The 16642-nt window shown below is 31.6% G+C and overlaps 1 protein-coding gene across 3 annotated transcripts in view; it reads left to right on the top strand.

Moving 5' to 3' along the window:
• The window catches only part of LOC124451457, a 30274-nt gene that overhangs the window by 4020 nt on the left and 9612 nt on the right, over window positions 1-16642 (top strand). The window contains exons 1-2 of one of the 3 annotated variants that reach the window (XM_047002079.1): window positions 12769-13124; window positions 16183-16296. The exons of 1 other annotated variant lie outside the window; for it this stretch is intronic. The gene's annotated coding sequence lies outside the window, so the exon portion shown is untranslated. Of the gene's footprint in view, window positions 1-12768; window positions 13125-16182; window positions 16297-16642 lie in introns of those variants that run through there. One more of the 3 variants, XM_047002076.1, reaches the window with a different exon arrangement.

Genomic DNA, 16642 nt, shown 5'->3' with positions numbered 1-16642 from the left:
TGTTGATGTTGGTGGAGAAGCTTTGAGAATAACATTGAGGAAACAACTGTCAGGTACTGATTTATTTGATGTTTTAAATGACACAGAAAATTATAATAAGCTTTTGTTGCTAAAAGATAAGCAAATAAAGCAACATCAATGTGATCTACTGTATCCTCCTTCTCCAATATTACCAAATGAAAATAAGTTTGACATTACTTTACTTTGTATTCTCCTGCGTAATATTTGTGGTTTAAAACCACCTCGTGATCCAATATGGACGTCAGTAAATGACCCCACTGATCATTCAACTGAAGCAGATATTACCCGTATCAGGTTAATTCGTAATGATCGTTTTGCTCACTTACCTAACACCTCAGTAAGCTTTGATGACTTTGAAATTTTTTGGCTGGAAATAAGCGAACCATTAGTTCGTTTAGGAATAAGTCAGAAAGAAATAGATAGATTGAAAAATGAGTTTCATACTGGAGAATGTGAAAGAATTTTAAGAGAATGGGATAGATTAAAGAGCGATATAACTGATATTAAAACTGATCAGAGAGGTATTAAGAGAACAGTGGAGGGTATAGAGAAAGATTTACAACAGGTAGAGAATCGTTTGTGTGTGATTGAAAGTAATCAGGAAGAAATGAGAAGCAATCAGGAAGAAATAAAACGTCAAATTCACTCACGTCCAGTAGAAGATATTTTGACAAAAACTTGTAGCTGTAACTTTGAAAGTGAAATTAGACATCATTATGAAAAATTTTAGAGGAACACGGGAATGGGTTTTGATGAGTTTTAGCTTGGTTCGAAGACGACAGTTCTCAAAATCGTGCATTTATTATTTCTGCTGTTGCTGGTATGGGTAAGTCTGTAATTGCAGCTACTTTATGTAAACGTTATCCACAATATTTGACTGCAGTTCATTTCTTTCAACACAACAACAGTCGTTACAATAAAGCCAATGTACTTCTTCAATCTTTAGCGATGCAAATTAGTCGTAATTTTCCTGCTTACAAACAACTTCTTGTGAAAAACTTTCAGGTCAACTCTCTGAGCCTTTGAATAACATGAATGTTGAAGGATTATTTTCCTTCTTTTACTGAGTTGTTTTATAATATCTCAGAAGTTCCCAAGCGAATGTTAGTTGTGCTTGATGCTCTTGATGAATGTGGTTATCCAGAAAGAGATGACCTTGCTAATTTGATTGCTAATCACTTACACAAACTTCCGCCTTGTTTTCGCTTTGTAGTTACAACAAGACCTAACGAAGTTGCTTTAAATAAGTTCGAAAAATTAAATCCACTGCTCATTAATTGTAGCGATGATCGCAATTTAGGGGATATTAAATTTTTGATTGAACAAAGAATTGGCGCTTCTGACAGCCTTCTTGATTTTAAAAATATTTTGGTTGAAAAAGCTGACGGACTTATGTTGCTTGCATCGCTTCTTACCAGTGAAGTCAAAAATCAGGATTTGTTGAAAGGTTTCATACCAAAAGATCTCAATGAATATTACGAAATTTGCTTAACAAGATTAAGTAAGGAATTAGATTCGTTTCATGTCAGTAACGAAAAATTTCAGTCAATTTTAAACACTTTGGCTGTTGCTAAAGAACCTCTTCCTTGGAAAATGATCGATGACGTTATTTGTTTGAATTCGAATCGCATATCACTTGGGGTTAGAAAGATTATCTCTTTTCTGTTTGTTAGCAATGAAGAAGGATGTGTTTCGTTTTTTCACAAATCCTTAAATGATTGGTTGTTGGATGATCGAAAACATATTTACTCAGTAAAAACTTCTTGTGGTCATCGACTTGTTTTAGAATTTTGTTTAAAATCTTTGGATACCCTCAAAGCTGAAGGTGTAAACTATGACATCATTAAACATGCGTCAGTGAGGTATTCAGTCAAGTATTGGTTGCTTCATTTACTTGATATTTCTGATAATGAATGTATCGTTGAAAATGTTGGTAAATATCTTGTTGACTTGGAAGTTTTAATTGCTTCTGTGTTGGTTGATTGTCGTCGGACTTTTGAAAATTTTAAATTATTCAACGCACATGGTGTGTACTTTCGTATTTCTGAGGACATTCGATTGTTATTTAATGAAGTTTATTCTGTAATGACGTACTCCATGTTCGTTAACAATGAAGTAAATTTTTTGCAATACGTTGCCAACGAAGTCAAAGATCTGTCGTCTCAAGCTACCACAATGCTTCAAACACTTTTCAAAGACTCACCATATCTAGAGTACAGAGACACGGGTTTTGTAAAGGCTCGATTATTACGTTTAAATGAATATTGGTTGAAGTCTGTTGATGTTTCACGAAATCATGATTACGTCGTCTGTGGTTATGAATTCGTCGTGCAACTTTTTTCATTGAGAACAAACAGATGTTTATGGATAAAAAATATTGCTGGTCAGTTTAAGCAATTTAAAGAGAGAGAATTTTGCGTTGTCTTTCATCCATTCAAAGATTTGATTTTTGCTTCCCAGCTTAATAAGATACTAGATATTAATGGTAAAATTTCCTCCAGTCCGTTCCATTGTGATGATTCTACTTCTAAGTTCTTTACCAACAAATGTTTTTCTAAGGATAAGTACACAATGGTCACTAGTTACAAAGATACTTTGATAGTATGGGACGTTGAGAAAGGTGAGAAGAAACGCAGTATTAGATGTAATAATGTGACCTCACTGTGTTTTTCTAATTCTGGAAGATATTTGTGTGTTATTGAGAAAGAAAGTGGTTCAAATATTTGATGTAGCGAATAATTATGAAACATTCGTTTACGACGATCATTTACCGTCTGGTTTTTTAAGTGCGTTGTTCACTGTTGGTCTTCATTCTTGGTATTGTTGCCATTCTTTTTTTAGGAGTAAACATTTCATTGTAAATCCCACTGGTGAGACACTTTCTCACTTGAATCCTGATCTGCACTTTTTGAATCCTCTCGATCCTTTCGATGACAACAGATCTAGCTTTTCCTTTGATGGAGGAGATACGTATTACTTTATTTTGAATAACGACAATGTTCTTTTGTTTCTATACGGATATGACTATTATCTTTATTCAATACCGCGTGCATGTTTAATTAACAGTTACAGTTTTCTCAACGAGAAATTTTGCTCAAATGGAATATTTCTGTATCGGAGCAATGAAGAAAATTCAAGGATATGTCTATACAATCTCAACACATTTGACTTTGATGTCCAGGAATGTTTTTTTAATCACATGGTTGCTGTAGAAAATGGAGTTATTTTGCTTACGGCAAAAAATATTCCTGAGCTTTGGAATAATGATTTGACAAAACTTGATTATAGTTTCGATGAACTAAAAGGTACAAACAAAATTTTTGAGGTGAATGATGTATCATTTGCTTGTCAAAAAACTGATTCTTTTGTGTTTTTCAATGTTGAAAACAAGCGAAAAGAAATATCAGTGAATTTTGAAAATTATCGAAATGTGCACGTGTTTGCATGTAGCTCTATGTATCACGTGTTTGCTAAAGTTGAATTTAAAGGTCAGAGAATATACTGTGTGTGGCATGAAGACAAACTTGTTAATGGTTGGGATGACGTAATTAAGGAGAAAATCGCCAAAGACATTGGAAATAACTTCCGTGATATTACTCGCTGTATAACTTACGCTGCTTTTTCACCTTCAGCAGATAAATTATTGATAAGTTACATGCGCATGTATGTGAAAGTATTTGACGTTAAAAACATAGAAATAATTTATAGTTATTATGAGGGAATTTTTTGGTCAAAGTCTTTCTTTGTTGATGAAAGGTATATAATTTGTGATCACTTACATTTGATTGATTTGAAACATTTTAAGATTGTAAATTATGTTCTCCCGCGTGTGAGTATATTTTCAAGAACTTTTTATTACTGTCGTAAACGCAAACTTGCTTTAATTTTTTCTTCCTTTAAGGTCCCTGTACAATGCTTAAAAATCATTTTGCCACGAGGATAAATTTGTTCTTTGATGATAAAATTTCTCACCATTTTGGATAATGACTGTATTATCTTTAAAAAAATCTTGTTCAGTTTTCATGCATGATCCCTATCATTGTTGACATTTGAATTAATGTCTATTTACGTATGATTTCATGAAACGACCTTTGTCTAAGTTTCATTGTTCTGTACAAAGACCGCAGTGTACGATAATGTCAACATTGAGAGAGATCATGTATAAAAGCTGAAGTTAATCGATTAAAGACGAAAATTCAATGACAATAAAGACAAATTATAAACACAAATGATTTCGTGTCTAAGATAATAATTTTTCTTGCACACGAAAGTAATTTTATTGACTTTTATCTTATCACACAAACATATAAAATACAAACTATTGTTAGTTATTGTACCATAGGTTATATTTTGTTTATATCTACACCATGTAAACATATAATTTTCATGCAAATGTATTCAGTGTAGGATGGTTTTAATATTGCACGTTTTTCGATAATCTTTTACACCAAAAACAAGTTGTTGCTAATTAAATCAATACTATCTTGCACTGAAATAATTTCTTAATACTTTTTAATCATTGCATTTTGATATAAAAAATATCTATTTGTTAAGTTGTTAAGAGAGACAAAGACAGCCCAATTGTTACTTCGGTTATCGGTTATATGAATATTTTCATCGTTATCAATTTGAAAAACGTAAATTTATAATAAAACAATGGTACCTTTGCTAATTTTTTCAAGAAAAACTACAAATTTGGCTGTCTTTGTCATTGACTGTTAAAAAGTAAATCGTAAACTCCACAAGAAAATGACTTATGATTGTTGTTTATCATCGTGATAAACAATTTAACCATTGTGACTGAAAACTCCAAACCATGTGTTATTGTACAAACAGGAAAAGTTAACAAAAGTCAAAGAAAGTTTTGCAATATAGAGAGAAGAAAACAAACGACAATGTTGCATATGGAAGGATGTTTAATGACAAGTTTTAACTTTTAATGAAAAATCGATATCAAGCATTGTTAAAGTTTGAACACTTTACTTTGTGAATCGATACTTTATGGAATTATTTTTTAACAACATCAACTCAAATATCAGTGGACATACTGCAAGTTACTTTGCCAAAGTTTGATATGTTTATGGCTTGCCTATAAAATTCCATCGTCTACTCTTAATTCAAACGATAATACAAGAAGGAGAAGCTTTATTTCAGGAAGTGACGTAATGAAAGAAATGACAAATTTATGTACCATGGTTCTCTGTGGATTTATTGTTGTACTTTGTAACGTCACCTAGGTCACGTGTTCATAGAAATGTCATCTGTTGTCAAAATTGGAAGATATGAACTTTTACATATTTAAAATGGTGAAGCATGCTGTTCACTTTGTTCCTTTTTTATAAAACTGAAGCGTGAAAATTATCATCTCTTGTGGACGTTTTGATGTGAACATAACGCATAAGTAATCATGAGAGTGAATAAAAAAGAATTTGATTTTATTACATTGTGGCTATTGGAGATGGCTAAAGGATTTTTGCTGCATCTATAATTGAAGCTGCTTCTTGATACAAACACACTGTCATTGTGAATATTATGACACTTGATTGCCTTTGCGCATGCTCTGAAATATATATATTACTTGAGTGATACTATAACATTTGTGATATGATTTAAGATCTCAAAAGCAACATGTCATGAAAATTCAAACCAAACATCAACTATGGATGGTTGTAGAATAAAAGTGATCAGTTTAGTTCATATAAATGGTCAACAAATTTCACAACAAAAGTAACTTCAACATCTAAGAACTACATCAAGTTATGAGAATGAAAAATATGGAAAAATTTCAACGTCTTTCTTTTCAAGATGTCATATTTCTAAATCCACTGTGTTTATTTTTATGTAGTGAACAATTTTAGATCATTAAATTTATTTATACATATATATTTATTCATAAACGGACATCTACCGTAAGCAGACATAGGTCGTGGTCTCGATGTTTACGAGTAGCTTGACTGTATGCAGACTTTTCATTACTGCATCTTTACGTTTCTAGATTTCATGTAAACCAATAGATAATAGTAATTTGCCAACTGCCATGTAAAATTAAATGCTGTGAAATCAAAATTTTTAAAATTAGCATTCAATAGTTGTATAATAACTTTCACTCACATTCAGCAACATTATTTGTTGGTAACTGTCATCTTGTAAAGAATGAAAATACCCACATTTTATCAAAACAGAACAATTGCAGTTGCCATTTTAAAGACTGGTTGGGATTCATTTATTTAGCACTTATAAAAAATTATTTTGAGAGAAACTTTCTTTTTGCGCAATGTTTTTTGGAACTTTGTTTTTTAACACATATTGACGTAGTTTTATTATATTAGTATGTTAATGTAGGAAATAATCGTTGTATAAATATGTTTTCTACAAAATTGTTACAATATATGTGTGTTGATCTATATTTAATGTCTTAAATAATTTTCACATTTGTCCACTACACCAAACCTATATTGGGACTCTCGGGAAATTAGGCTAACTATTTCCCGAGGGAGAGTACATTAAGTGTTTTGTTATATAGGGAAAAAACCATAACTTTCGACAACTCTTCAATAAAATCAATGTCTTTCGGGGTGGTGGGAAATTGGCCGGCAAAATTTCGTTGCAAAATGCTATGATTGACCACAGCATTTTAGGTAGACTTCCGAGTGTTTTCTTAATTCTTTTTCATTAATAGTTAATTTTCTTCGCTTAATAAGCTCGAGAAAAGTTTTTTAGTTTTCGGTTTGGTGGCTGTTTTATTCGTTATGATAGTAAAGTGAGCGGGCAACCCCTTTTCACTTGTTTTACTGGCAGGAAATCGAGCATTTATTTCAAGTTATGTGACTAATAATGAACCAACCGCAATTACTATACACAGCACCTATAAAACAATACAACTATATTTATAAATAGACATAATTCGAAAGTTGATTTGCCGATTTGAATGGTTTGCAGGATTCCATATCTAAATCAAACGACTTTCATGCACATCGTTAGTCTCCTAGAATTTAGTTCAGAAAAATGCATCAGTGGGGCATGGTGATCAGGAATTAAATTTTTAGAATAATCTGAATTTTATAATACTGTTTTTTGATACATCCCGTATTTGTTCCTTTTTGGGAACACCCCGTATAATGTATATAAGTAAGTAAAGAAAGGTTCACAAGGTGAGATCATCAGCTACAATTACATGTTTTACACGTAGAATCTTGTCAATTTTGTTACATTAAAGTTGTAGCAAACAGATACTTTAATACTAATGACTTAATAATTTAATATGTAATTATAATTAATAAGATTCAGACATGTTGACAGGAGCTATAATTAGGGATAAAAGTTGTGAGAAAACAACAAAAGAACGTACGTAGAACTTAAATATGTTTGATGTTACTTAGGCCTAGTTTAAACGTCGAACTTTACATAAACCGAACGCATTTAAAACAAAAGATAATAAGGAAACTCATCTCATTTTCTTTTATTTTTAATGCGTTCGGTGCATGTAAAGTTCGACGTTTAAAACAGGCCTTAGATTGAAATTAAAAGATATCACAAAACCACTTCAATCTTGAAGGAGAAGTAACACTTATATTTTTTGATAAGCATTATGAACACCATGTGATTTTTGTTATTGTGTCTATAATTAATTAAAATTGTATTGTTGGTCTGGATTTCAGTACTTTAGTACCGGTTTGAGGAAATGGCACTTATGCCACGTTGTTCGTCATGGTCATTTTACCCAAAAACAGTTGATATTACTTCCGGTAAATGAAATGAATACAAACTCTTAAACGGTATTTTGACTATAGCACCATACACTGGTTTCTACCTGATTTTCTCATCGTGGAATGTTTGGGTGTCAAGGAGAAGCGTCTTCTTTCAAATTTTGCTTCATTTCATTATGGGATAGCCGTTAGCAGTTAGTATTTGATATACAGTCATAACATTGAGTTTATATGAAATGTAACAAATTGGATGTTTCTTAAATTTGCCATGCAGTGCTCTGACTAACTGAGCTTTGAAATCACACAGTGGGGAGCAGGTCAATTTAGTTAGGCTCATGTTTTCTGGAGAAAGGAATGTCATACGAAAGAATGTTATATGCAGTGCAGTGTTTGAAATTAAATGAAGATATGATCTTCGCACTATGCTGGACAATTTAAGCAATTGTCTCAAGAACCTGAAAAATAAAGATGACTCAACGGGATTCGATCCCATGACCTCTTCGGTGCCGGTGCAGTGCTCTGACAAACTGAGCTATGAAATCACACAGTGGGGAGCAGGTCAATTTAGTGCACTGCACCGGCACCGCAAAGGTCATGGGTTCGAATCCCGTTGAGTCACCTTAATTTTTCAGGTTCATGAGACAGTTGCTTAAATTGTCCAGCAAAGTGCGAAGATCATATCTTCATTTAAGAATCGGACATGTTGACTGGAGCTATAATTAGGGATAAAAGTTGTGAGAAAACAACAAGAGAATGTACGTAGAACTTAAAAGTGTTTGATGTTACTTAAAACTTGTTCAAAATTCGAACTTTGCATTAACCGAACGCATTTAAAACAAAAGACAATAAGGAAACTCATCTCATTTTCTTTTATCTTTGATGCGTTCGGTGCATGTAAAGTTCGACGTTTAAAACGGGCCTTAGATTGAAATTAAAAGATATCACAAAAACACTTCAATCTTGAAGGAGAAGTAACATTTATATTTTTTGATAACCATACTGAACACCATGTGATTTTTCTTATTGTGTCTTGAATTAATTAAAATAATAAGTTATAAGAATAATGAGGAAAAGAGATAAATTAATGGAGAGCGTGTTACAAACTAAACAAATCTTTTCCATTAATTTCAGCAAATGTAGCACCAATTTTCAAATCAAGAAGCCCTAGTACCTCTGGTCTGTGGCAAACCATGAGGTTAAAAAATGACCATACCTTTTCTTTTGTTATAGGATCTGTATTGTATGAGTTATTAGCAAAAAATGCACATCGAAAAATTTCGCTCTTTTCACATGCAACCATCAACTGATAAAGAATATCATCAGGCCAAAACATTTGCAACATTTCACCTCCACCTCCCTCCCCTTACAACGCAATAGTCTTGGTGCTCATGCCAGCGGAAGTAGTCGTACAAAAACGTGATTTAACTTTCTTTATTAATCTTGTGTTTTTGTCATCGTTTATGTAGTTGTTTGGTTATATGAGCTATGAAAAATTATATGTGTGTATGAAATTTATGAAATGAAAGAGAAAAGAAATCGTCAAAATGTGCTCGCGAGCGATACAATTTTTAAATGTCGCAGGCTTCATGATTCCGTAAACACATCGTCATTAATGTCTGTAAAACGTACAATGGTAAGTAAAGTTTTTTAATTATTTATAACATAGATTTTGAACAAATTATCTGGCGAGTGCATTTTATTTTATATTTGGTCATAAATGAAACAGTAATTTTGAACATTTTATGAATTATGCTATAGAATGTTGTCATTGTTATTGAGGTTTAGTTGAGAAGGACCTATAAGGCAGCACATTTGTTTTTTTTATTCATTTTATTTTAAATTTTACTTTATCAATGCTGCATTCGTTTATGTGTTAAATGAGACAACACATCTTTGAATATAATGGTAGCAAAATATTTAAACAAAAGCAACAACCTCAGTTTGGATTTAATCAAATTAATGCCCAATACAATTATATTTTTCCAAACTTTGAAATACTTTGAGACTTATTATAAAGTTACCAGTCACACAACATATCTTACTAATCTTGAAATCTAAAATATCTGTTGGAACATGGTATTTTTTGCTTCTTCACATAACACTGTATGTGTTGGTTTTATAAATTGTTATATGTATGTATATATGAACTCCCAAGCACCAGATTAATTGTGGATTTAAAATAAATCACAAAATTTTTTATTATAATTATGTTTCGACTTTCCAGTCCACTGAAGTTGACTTAATGTAAGTTGATGTTTATAATAAAAAAGTTGTCGTTTATTTTAAATGCCTAATTGTTATATGTTTTGGGTTTTTAATGCACCCGACCATTTAATACAGTTTTGAACAATGAAAAATGAAATTTGAATCTTGGAAAAGGTGACCATGTCTACTTAATGTACGTGGACTGTTCAGTAAAGGTCACTTAAATGGTATTTATATTTAAGTTATTACAATTATTTACGTTATTACAGTTAAATTTTCGCAAATCATAATCGTTGTTAGAGTAAAAAATTTGTAACCGAGAAACTAATTTAAAATAGCTTTCGCCAAAAATGACACCAATAGATTGAAATTGGAACGCATAAGGCTAAAATAAGACATATGTTGTTCAAACAAATAAAGTGTCAGGAAATTTGGACGATTCTTACGCGAACGTTCGTCTTCCGAATCGTAGATTAATTTGTGTTTTTTCGTTTTGATGACATTTTACTTAAATCGTTGTCAATTTTTCGGTTTATAATGATTCAGGTTTTTTGGAAACTGAAATTTATACATAATTGAAGAGAGCTATAAAAAGGTATTCAAAAACGAAAACAAAATAATCTGTGATTTGGAAGCTAATTTTTCGTGTACGCTTTTGCCAAATTCCCTAAAACTTCATTTGCTTGAACAAAGTGTGACATATTTTAATCCTATGTGTTTCAATTGCTTTTTGCTTTGTCATTTTTGTGCGTGAGCTACTTCAAAAGCACTTCTCTGTAACACATTCCTCTCTCTAAAAAGGTTATTATTTGAAACAATTTTACTTAACTATTAGATGAACCATTGGAAGTCCAACTGCCTATTTCCACTTAAAATTTTTGCAAATATTGCGCGCTGATCAATTTAGCAAAGTTTTTCGTCACTGACTATTTTTTTGATACCCCGCACATACATCTCACAGTCACGGCCACCTGGTAAACGTTGATTGGCGGGGGAGGGTGTGTTATTCATATATTTAATTGTACCTGACTGATTTTTTGAAAACGAGTTGTTTAATTTCTTAAAGCGCCTATGAAACGAAAATTTTGTTATCTGAGTAATACTTTATTGAAGAGATATTTTAAAATGACAAAGGACATTCTAAACCAGTTTATGCACATCGCTTTTAATTCTTAAGATATTGAGGTTCTTGCTATGTCCGATATATCTAACTTGTGACGTCACATTGCATAATGAGAACTAAAATTATTAGGTATATTTACTTTTATTTTACTTCACAACGACAGAGTTCTATTCGTTGTGACGGGGTTAATAGTAAAAAATGGTGGCTACTAGTATCAACCTGAAGTTGTCAGGAAACTGAAGAGTATTTGAAACATTGTGAGAACTCATTATGCAGTATGACGTCACAAGTTAAATAAATTGGAAATAACAAAAACGTCAAAATCACGAGAATATACATTTACTGTTTTAGAAAGTACAGTGTAATTTCAAAGGTTCTAGTCATTGCAAACATAATTTAACTTACAAAATTTTCGTTGCAATGGCACTTTCAGTAAATTGTTTTCAAAAGAAATCAGTTGAGCGCAATTAAATATGTGAATAAGCCCCCCCCCTCCATTAACTTTCTAGGTACAGCCCTACTCACAGTTCACAGGCCTGCCCTAAAGTGATCCATTTGACAAATCTGGTTGTTCTTGATTCTGTCATTTTTCTTTAAGCTTGCTTACGATGTATTCCACTATCACTTTCACGAGCCAATAGATTGGCTGTCTCTCACTACATACCGTTCTCGACTACATTTTCAAACAAACAAAAAACCTTTTTACTAATTTCTATAATTTCTGATAGAGGAATCCAATCAAGTTGATGATACCAATTCACTCCAGGAAACAAATGAAGATGAACTAAATAGACTTGAATCAATAGACCTTGAAGTCAGCAATCTCTTTGAGGACAGCAGGCAGAATAAGGACTGTCATCTTGATTTTATGTCGGTTCCTTCGAAACTTTGATGACTAATATTTGTTATGGCATGTCGAAATACAATTTGTCTTTTTACAACCATTGAATTTGTTAAAATGATCATAAATATTACATCCATATGCAATTGTTTAGCAATCTCAATAATTGGGGGAGAACGTATTCATACATGCAAGTGCTGCAGAATTAAATTCTTTTTGAAATCCATTGTTTTCTATAGATTAAAACATGCATTCGTAAATTTGAACCCTCCCCACTTCCTCATCAACGAGTTTGCTTCGCCTCTGTTATGAAATAGACAGAGTAAATTAGAGCATAAATAGAACATTTTTATCATTAGTCGGTAGTAAAATGTAGACTTACTCAAGTAAGTTAATTAAGGTTCAAATATCGTCACGTCCAATATAATGCCAAAGTCATTAATAGGAAAGTACATACAGGTTAGAGATATTATGGGGAAAAAGAACTTCATGTTTTTTGTATCTAATAATTTCTTGTCAAGTAAGGAGAGGCACTCTATCTGTTGTAACCAAATAAATTTTTTGTTGTCAATAAGTTATTGGAATTGTCAAGGTTAGCCGAGAAATTCATTAAGAATTCAAAAAGTAACAAATTCAATAACCATTGGGAATAATCAAGCATTGTAACCGTATCAAGCGTTGTATCTACAGTGTCTTTATTGATCGTAAGTGATTAAAATTGCGTGCAGTTGATGTTTGCCATGTATTCATAGTTTACAATGGTTTATTCAATAACAAAGGTTTTTTATAATATGAACTGACTTATGCAAGAATATACAAGTATGGAATTTTGGATTAATGAAGGGAAAAAATCCATTCACAGTTTTGAAAAGCGTGTCTTAATCATTGGTATTTAAATCCCATCTTAGATAGGTGATTCTCTATTCCTGAGTTAAAACTTGTGAAACTTTCTAAGATTTAGCATTAGTCCTTTAAAATTTGACTAATCTCTATGTTATTATGTACTCTGCATGAGGTTCTTATTTATGTATTTTTATTTCTATAACTATTGTTTTTAGTCAGTGATGTATACTTAGTTATATAACTAGAATGTTCTACATAGATGTCATCAATGTTTTATTACACTGTTTGTTAAAGGAGGCTCTGACTCACTCTTCATTTTCGTTCGCTATTTAAATGTGTTTATGTAACAAAACTCACATGGATGAAAGATTGATGTAACAATAAGGTATGAATAATGATCACCATTTTTTAAGTAATATGTATGTGGTCGCGTTGTTTATATTAAATCTCTCATCCGTTTGTTGATTATGTGACATGTAAAGATCTTAAGCAGGCATAATTTTGTTCACTCGGTCGTCTTACTTCAAAAACGATGGTAATTTTAGAAAAATTAAGCGATATTTTAGAACTACATTACCGACATAACAAATTAGCTAAAGCACATCTCGATAAAGTATGACTAAACATGCATGAGCAATCATATCGAAAATGATATACCAACTTTCTAACTATTGACAATAAGCTGAATGGTAAATGAAAGCAAAACCTGTTCAAAGGTATGGGAGAGGTGAAATAGCATACTTGTCTATGGAAAAAATGGGAATCTGTGAAAATTTATGTAGGGGGTAGCATGTCCAATCATGCATCACCTCCGTTTTATACCAACACCACTTTTGACTAATCCCTGTGTGTCTAACAAAATGTTGTTAATTGTATTGAACAAACCATTCATTTTAAAAGTAAGAACATTTGTAAAATGAGCAAATTTTAAACATAGGAAGAATGTATTTACACAAAGAAAGAACGCCACCGAATCTATTTTTGTGAAATGTTGATTCATGCAATACTGTGAACTTCTAAAATTATACTTGTGATGATGTTTGTTTAACAGCTTAAAGGTTTACTTTCATTGCAACCTTTACTGTTGTATCTACAGTGTCTTCATTGATCATACGTAAATATAATTGCGTGCAGTTGATGTTTGCCTCGTATTCATAATTTACAATGGTTTATTCATTAACAAAGGTTCTTTATAATACGAACTGACTTGTGCAAGAATATACATGTATGCAATTCTTGATTAATGAGGGGAAAAAATCCCTTTACAGTTTCGATAATCGTGTCTTAACCATTGGCATTCGAACCCGTCTTAGATAGGTGATTCTCTATTCCCGAGTTAAAACTTGTGAAACTTTACAAGATTTAGCATTAGTCCTTTGGAATTTGACTAATCTCAATGTTATTATGTACTCTGCATGAGATGTTTATTTATGTATTTTTATTTCTGTAACAATTGTTTTTAGTCAGTGATGTATACTTAGTAATATTACTAGAATGTTCTACAGAGATGTCATTAATGTTTTATTAGACTATTTGTTGAAGGAGATCCTGATTCACTCTTCATTTTCGTTCGCTATTTAAATATGTTTATGTAACAAAAGTTACATGGATAAAAGATTGATGTAACATTAAAGTATGAATTATGATTATGATTTTTAAACTGATATGTATGTAGTCATGTACTAATTCAATTTATTTCAGTAATTTTCAGTATAATGTGCTATATATATATGTAGCAGGACACTTAATTTAGCAAAGATGAGCATTTATACACATTCAACTTTCACCCATACACATTCATCCTTCACCATTACAAAACACACAGGTAATTTAAAATCAAGCATTTTATATTAAGAATTATACATTAAAATGATCTAACTGCTAACCAAGCTACAGGAACATTGTATTAAATGGGTAAACAAAACAATTTACAAAAGGAATGATATCTGAATCATGTGGGATATTCATGATGAGTTATATACCAACACTGCCAATAAGTTTATTGACATGGTTAAGGCAATGACTATCACATAATTTTGTTAGCTGTTTACACTCGTCTGATAAGACATAGGGGCATTGTTATGTGATTTGCTTTTACTAATAAATATACTAGCTTCATGTTTAGATATTTGACTCATTCATATGATTTTTTCATGCATACAACCGTTGTGCTTACTTTGTTCATGCCATGATGACATTTAGAATTGCAACAAAGAAACGAATGAATAACAATAAAGCCTTCATAGTTGCTCGATCACAAAAATCGCATACTTTACTTCTTTATTTTATATACTTCCTTTTTTTAATACAATAGAAAGCAGTGAAAGGTTTTACTGAGCTACATTTAGGTACATTTTGGTATTATAATTATGATAAATTCGACCTCAGTTTAATGACACGTTTATTTACATCTTTCCAAACCTTTAAAGCTCATTTGGACAATGCTTTCTCGAATTAATTTAAGACTGTATACTTAATCAAAGAATTTATCTTTACTAACTTTAAAAGGTTAAGAAAATTGTAACTCGGACGTCACGTATTAATCTTTCTTAGCTCACACATATTAACGCAAGCGATCACAAATATCAATTTTATCCCCTCCTGCGACCGGTACTAGCAACTTGTACTTAATAGGATGCACTGTCTGTGTGGTATATAGTCTAATTCGTGTTGAGATAAAAGACGGATGTAGGGATAAAGCACGGATAAGGGGATTAAACACGGATCTTCTTAAAATTTTACTTCTTTTTATTTGGTTGTGTTTAGCAAAATTATCATGAAATTGTTCCATGTGCCAAATTGTAGGAAAGTAAAACCAAAATGTTTTAAAACATCAATCAAAAATTGCTTCGCAAAAGTTTATTTTACATGTGAATATAGTTAGCATATAAGCTCTCTGCTAAAGACATTATCTATACATTGTTTTTCTGTCTGAAAAAGTGACCCTATGTCTCAAGTTGCAGGTTAAATGTAGCGGGTAAAATGAAGTAGAATTGCACTTTTAGAAGTAAATGCTCGTAGAAAAAGTTTATGTTAAATTCTCGGGGATTGCTCATTTCTGTACATGCACACTTGAATGTGCAGTATGTTCTCTTGGAATCAACGTTCTGTGCTGTTAACACTAAAATATAATCTTAGCGCTGAAAATTCATGGCTTGCGTTTGTTATGCACATAGGCCCGTTCACACGATCCGATCTGTCGTATCTGATTGTTTCAGCTCCGACTTTAATTTGGTTTTCTTCTCAGAATGTCGGATAATTTGTTGATATTTATGTTCGTTGAGATATTTATATTTGTGTTATCCAGAACATTTATCGATATATTTTTCGTATTTTATTTTTGTTTACTTGTCTTTCTCAAATCTATGTAATTTGACTAATCAGTTTTCTTTGATCTTGTTTGATGAAACTGGAACAAGCTCTATTTTCATACAATTTTGTAGATGGACGAATCAGACTCACTTTTTTGTGTTCACAGGATCCGTTTCTAAAATCCGAAAATTTGTCAGAAAACTATGTAATAAACTAACAGTTGCATCGAATTTAATCGTTTTCAAGTAAGAAACAATAACATCGATTTCATTAAAGTTGAAATACATAAATGCTTCTTCTCTCTTGTCATTGTCAATAAAATAAGCATGCGAGTGAATTATATTAGTAAATATGAAACATGGCAGTACATTTTACATTCTTTGAACATATCTTATTGTTCATTTTGTATGAGTGTAAACATACAATACATTAAAGGAAAAACACACTCCAAAACACCATCGTGTAAACTCAAGATTCGAGTAATAGAAGCAAGAGACAAGATTCAAAGCAATATTTCGACTTTAGTTCAAAGTCATTATCAAGCTTAGTCATTCTTTACAAGAATGCGTAATCTTAAATAGTTGTTACAAA

The sequence above is a fragment of the Xenia sp. Carnegie-2017 genome, unplaced genomic scaffold (genome assembly GCF_021976095.1).
Source record: "Xenia sp. Carnegie-2017 unplaced genomic scaffold, XeniaSp_v1 HiC_scaffold_24, whole genome shotgun sequence".
In the NCBI taxonomy this organism is placed as follows: Eukaryota; Metazoa; Cnidaria; class Anthozoa; order Malacalcyonacea; family Xeniidae; genus Xenia; species Xenia sp. Carnegie-2017.
Note: the sequence above shows the minus strand (reverse complement) of the source record. Positions and strands in the feature narration are given on the sequence as shown.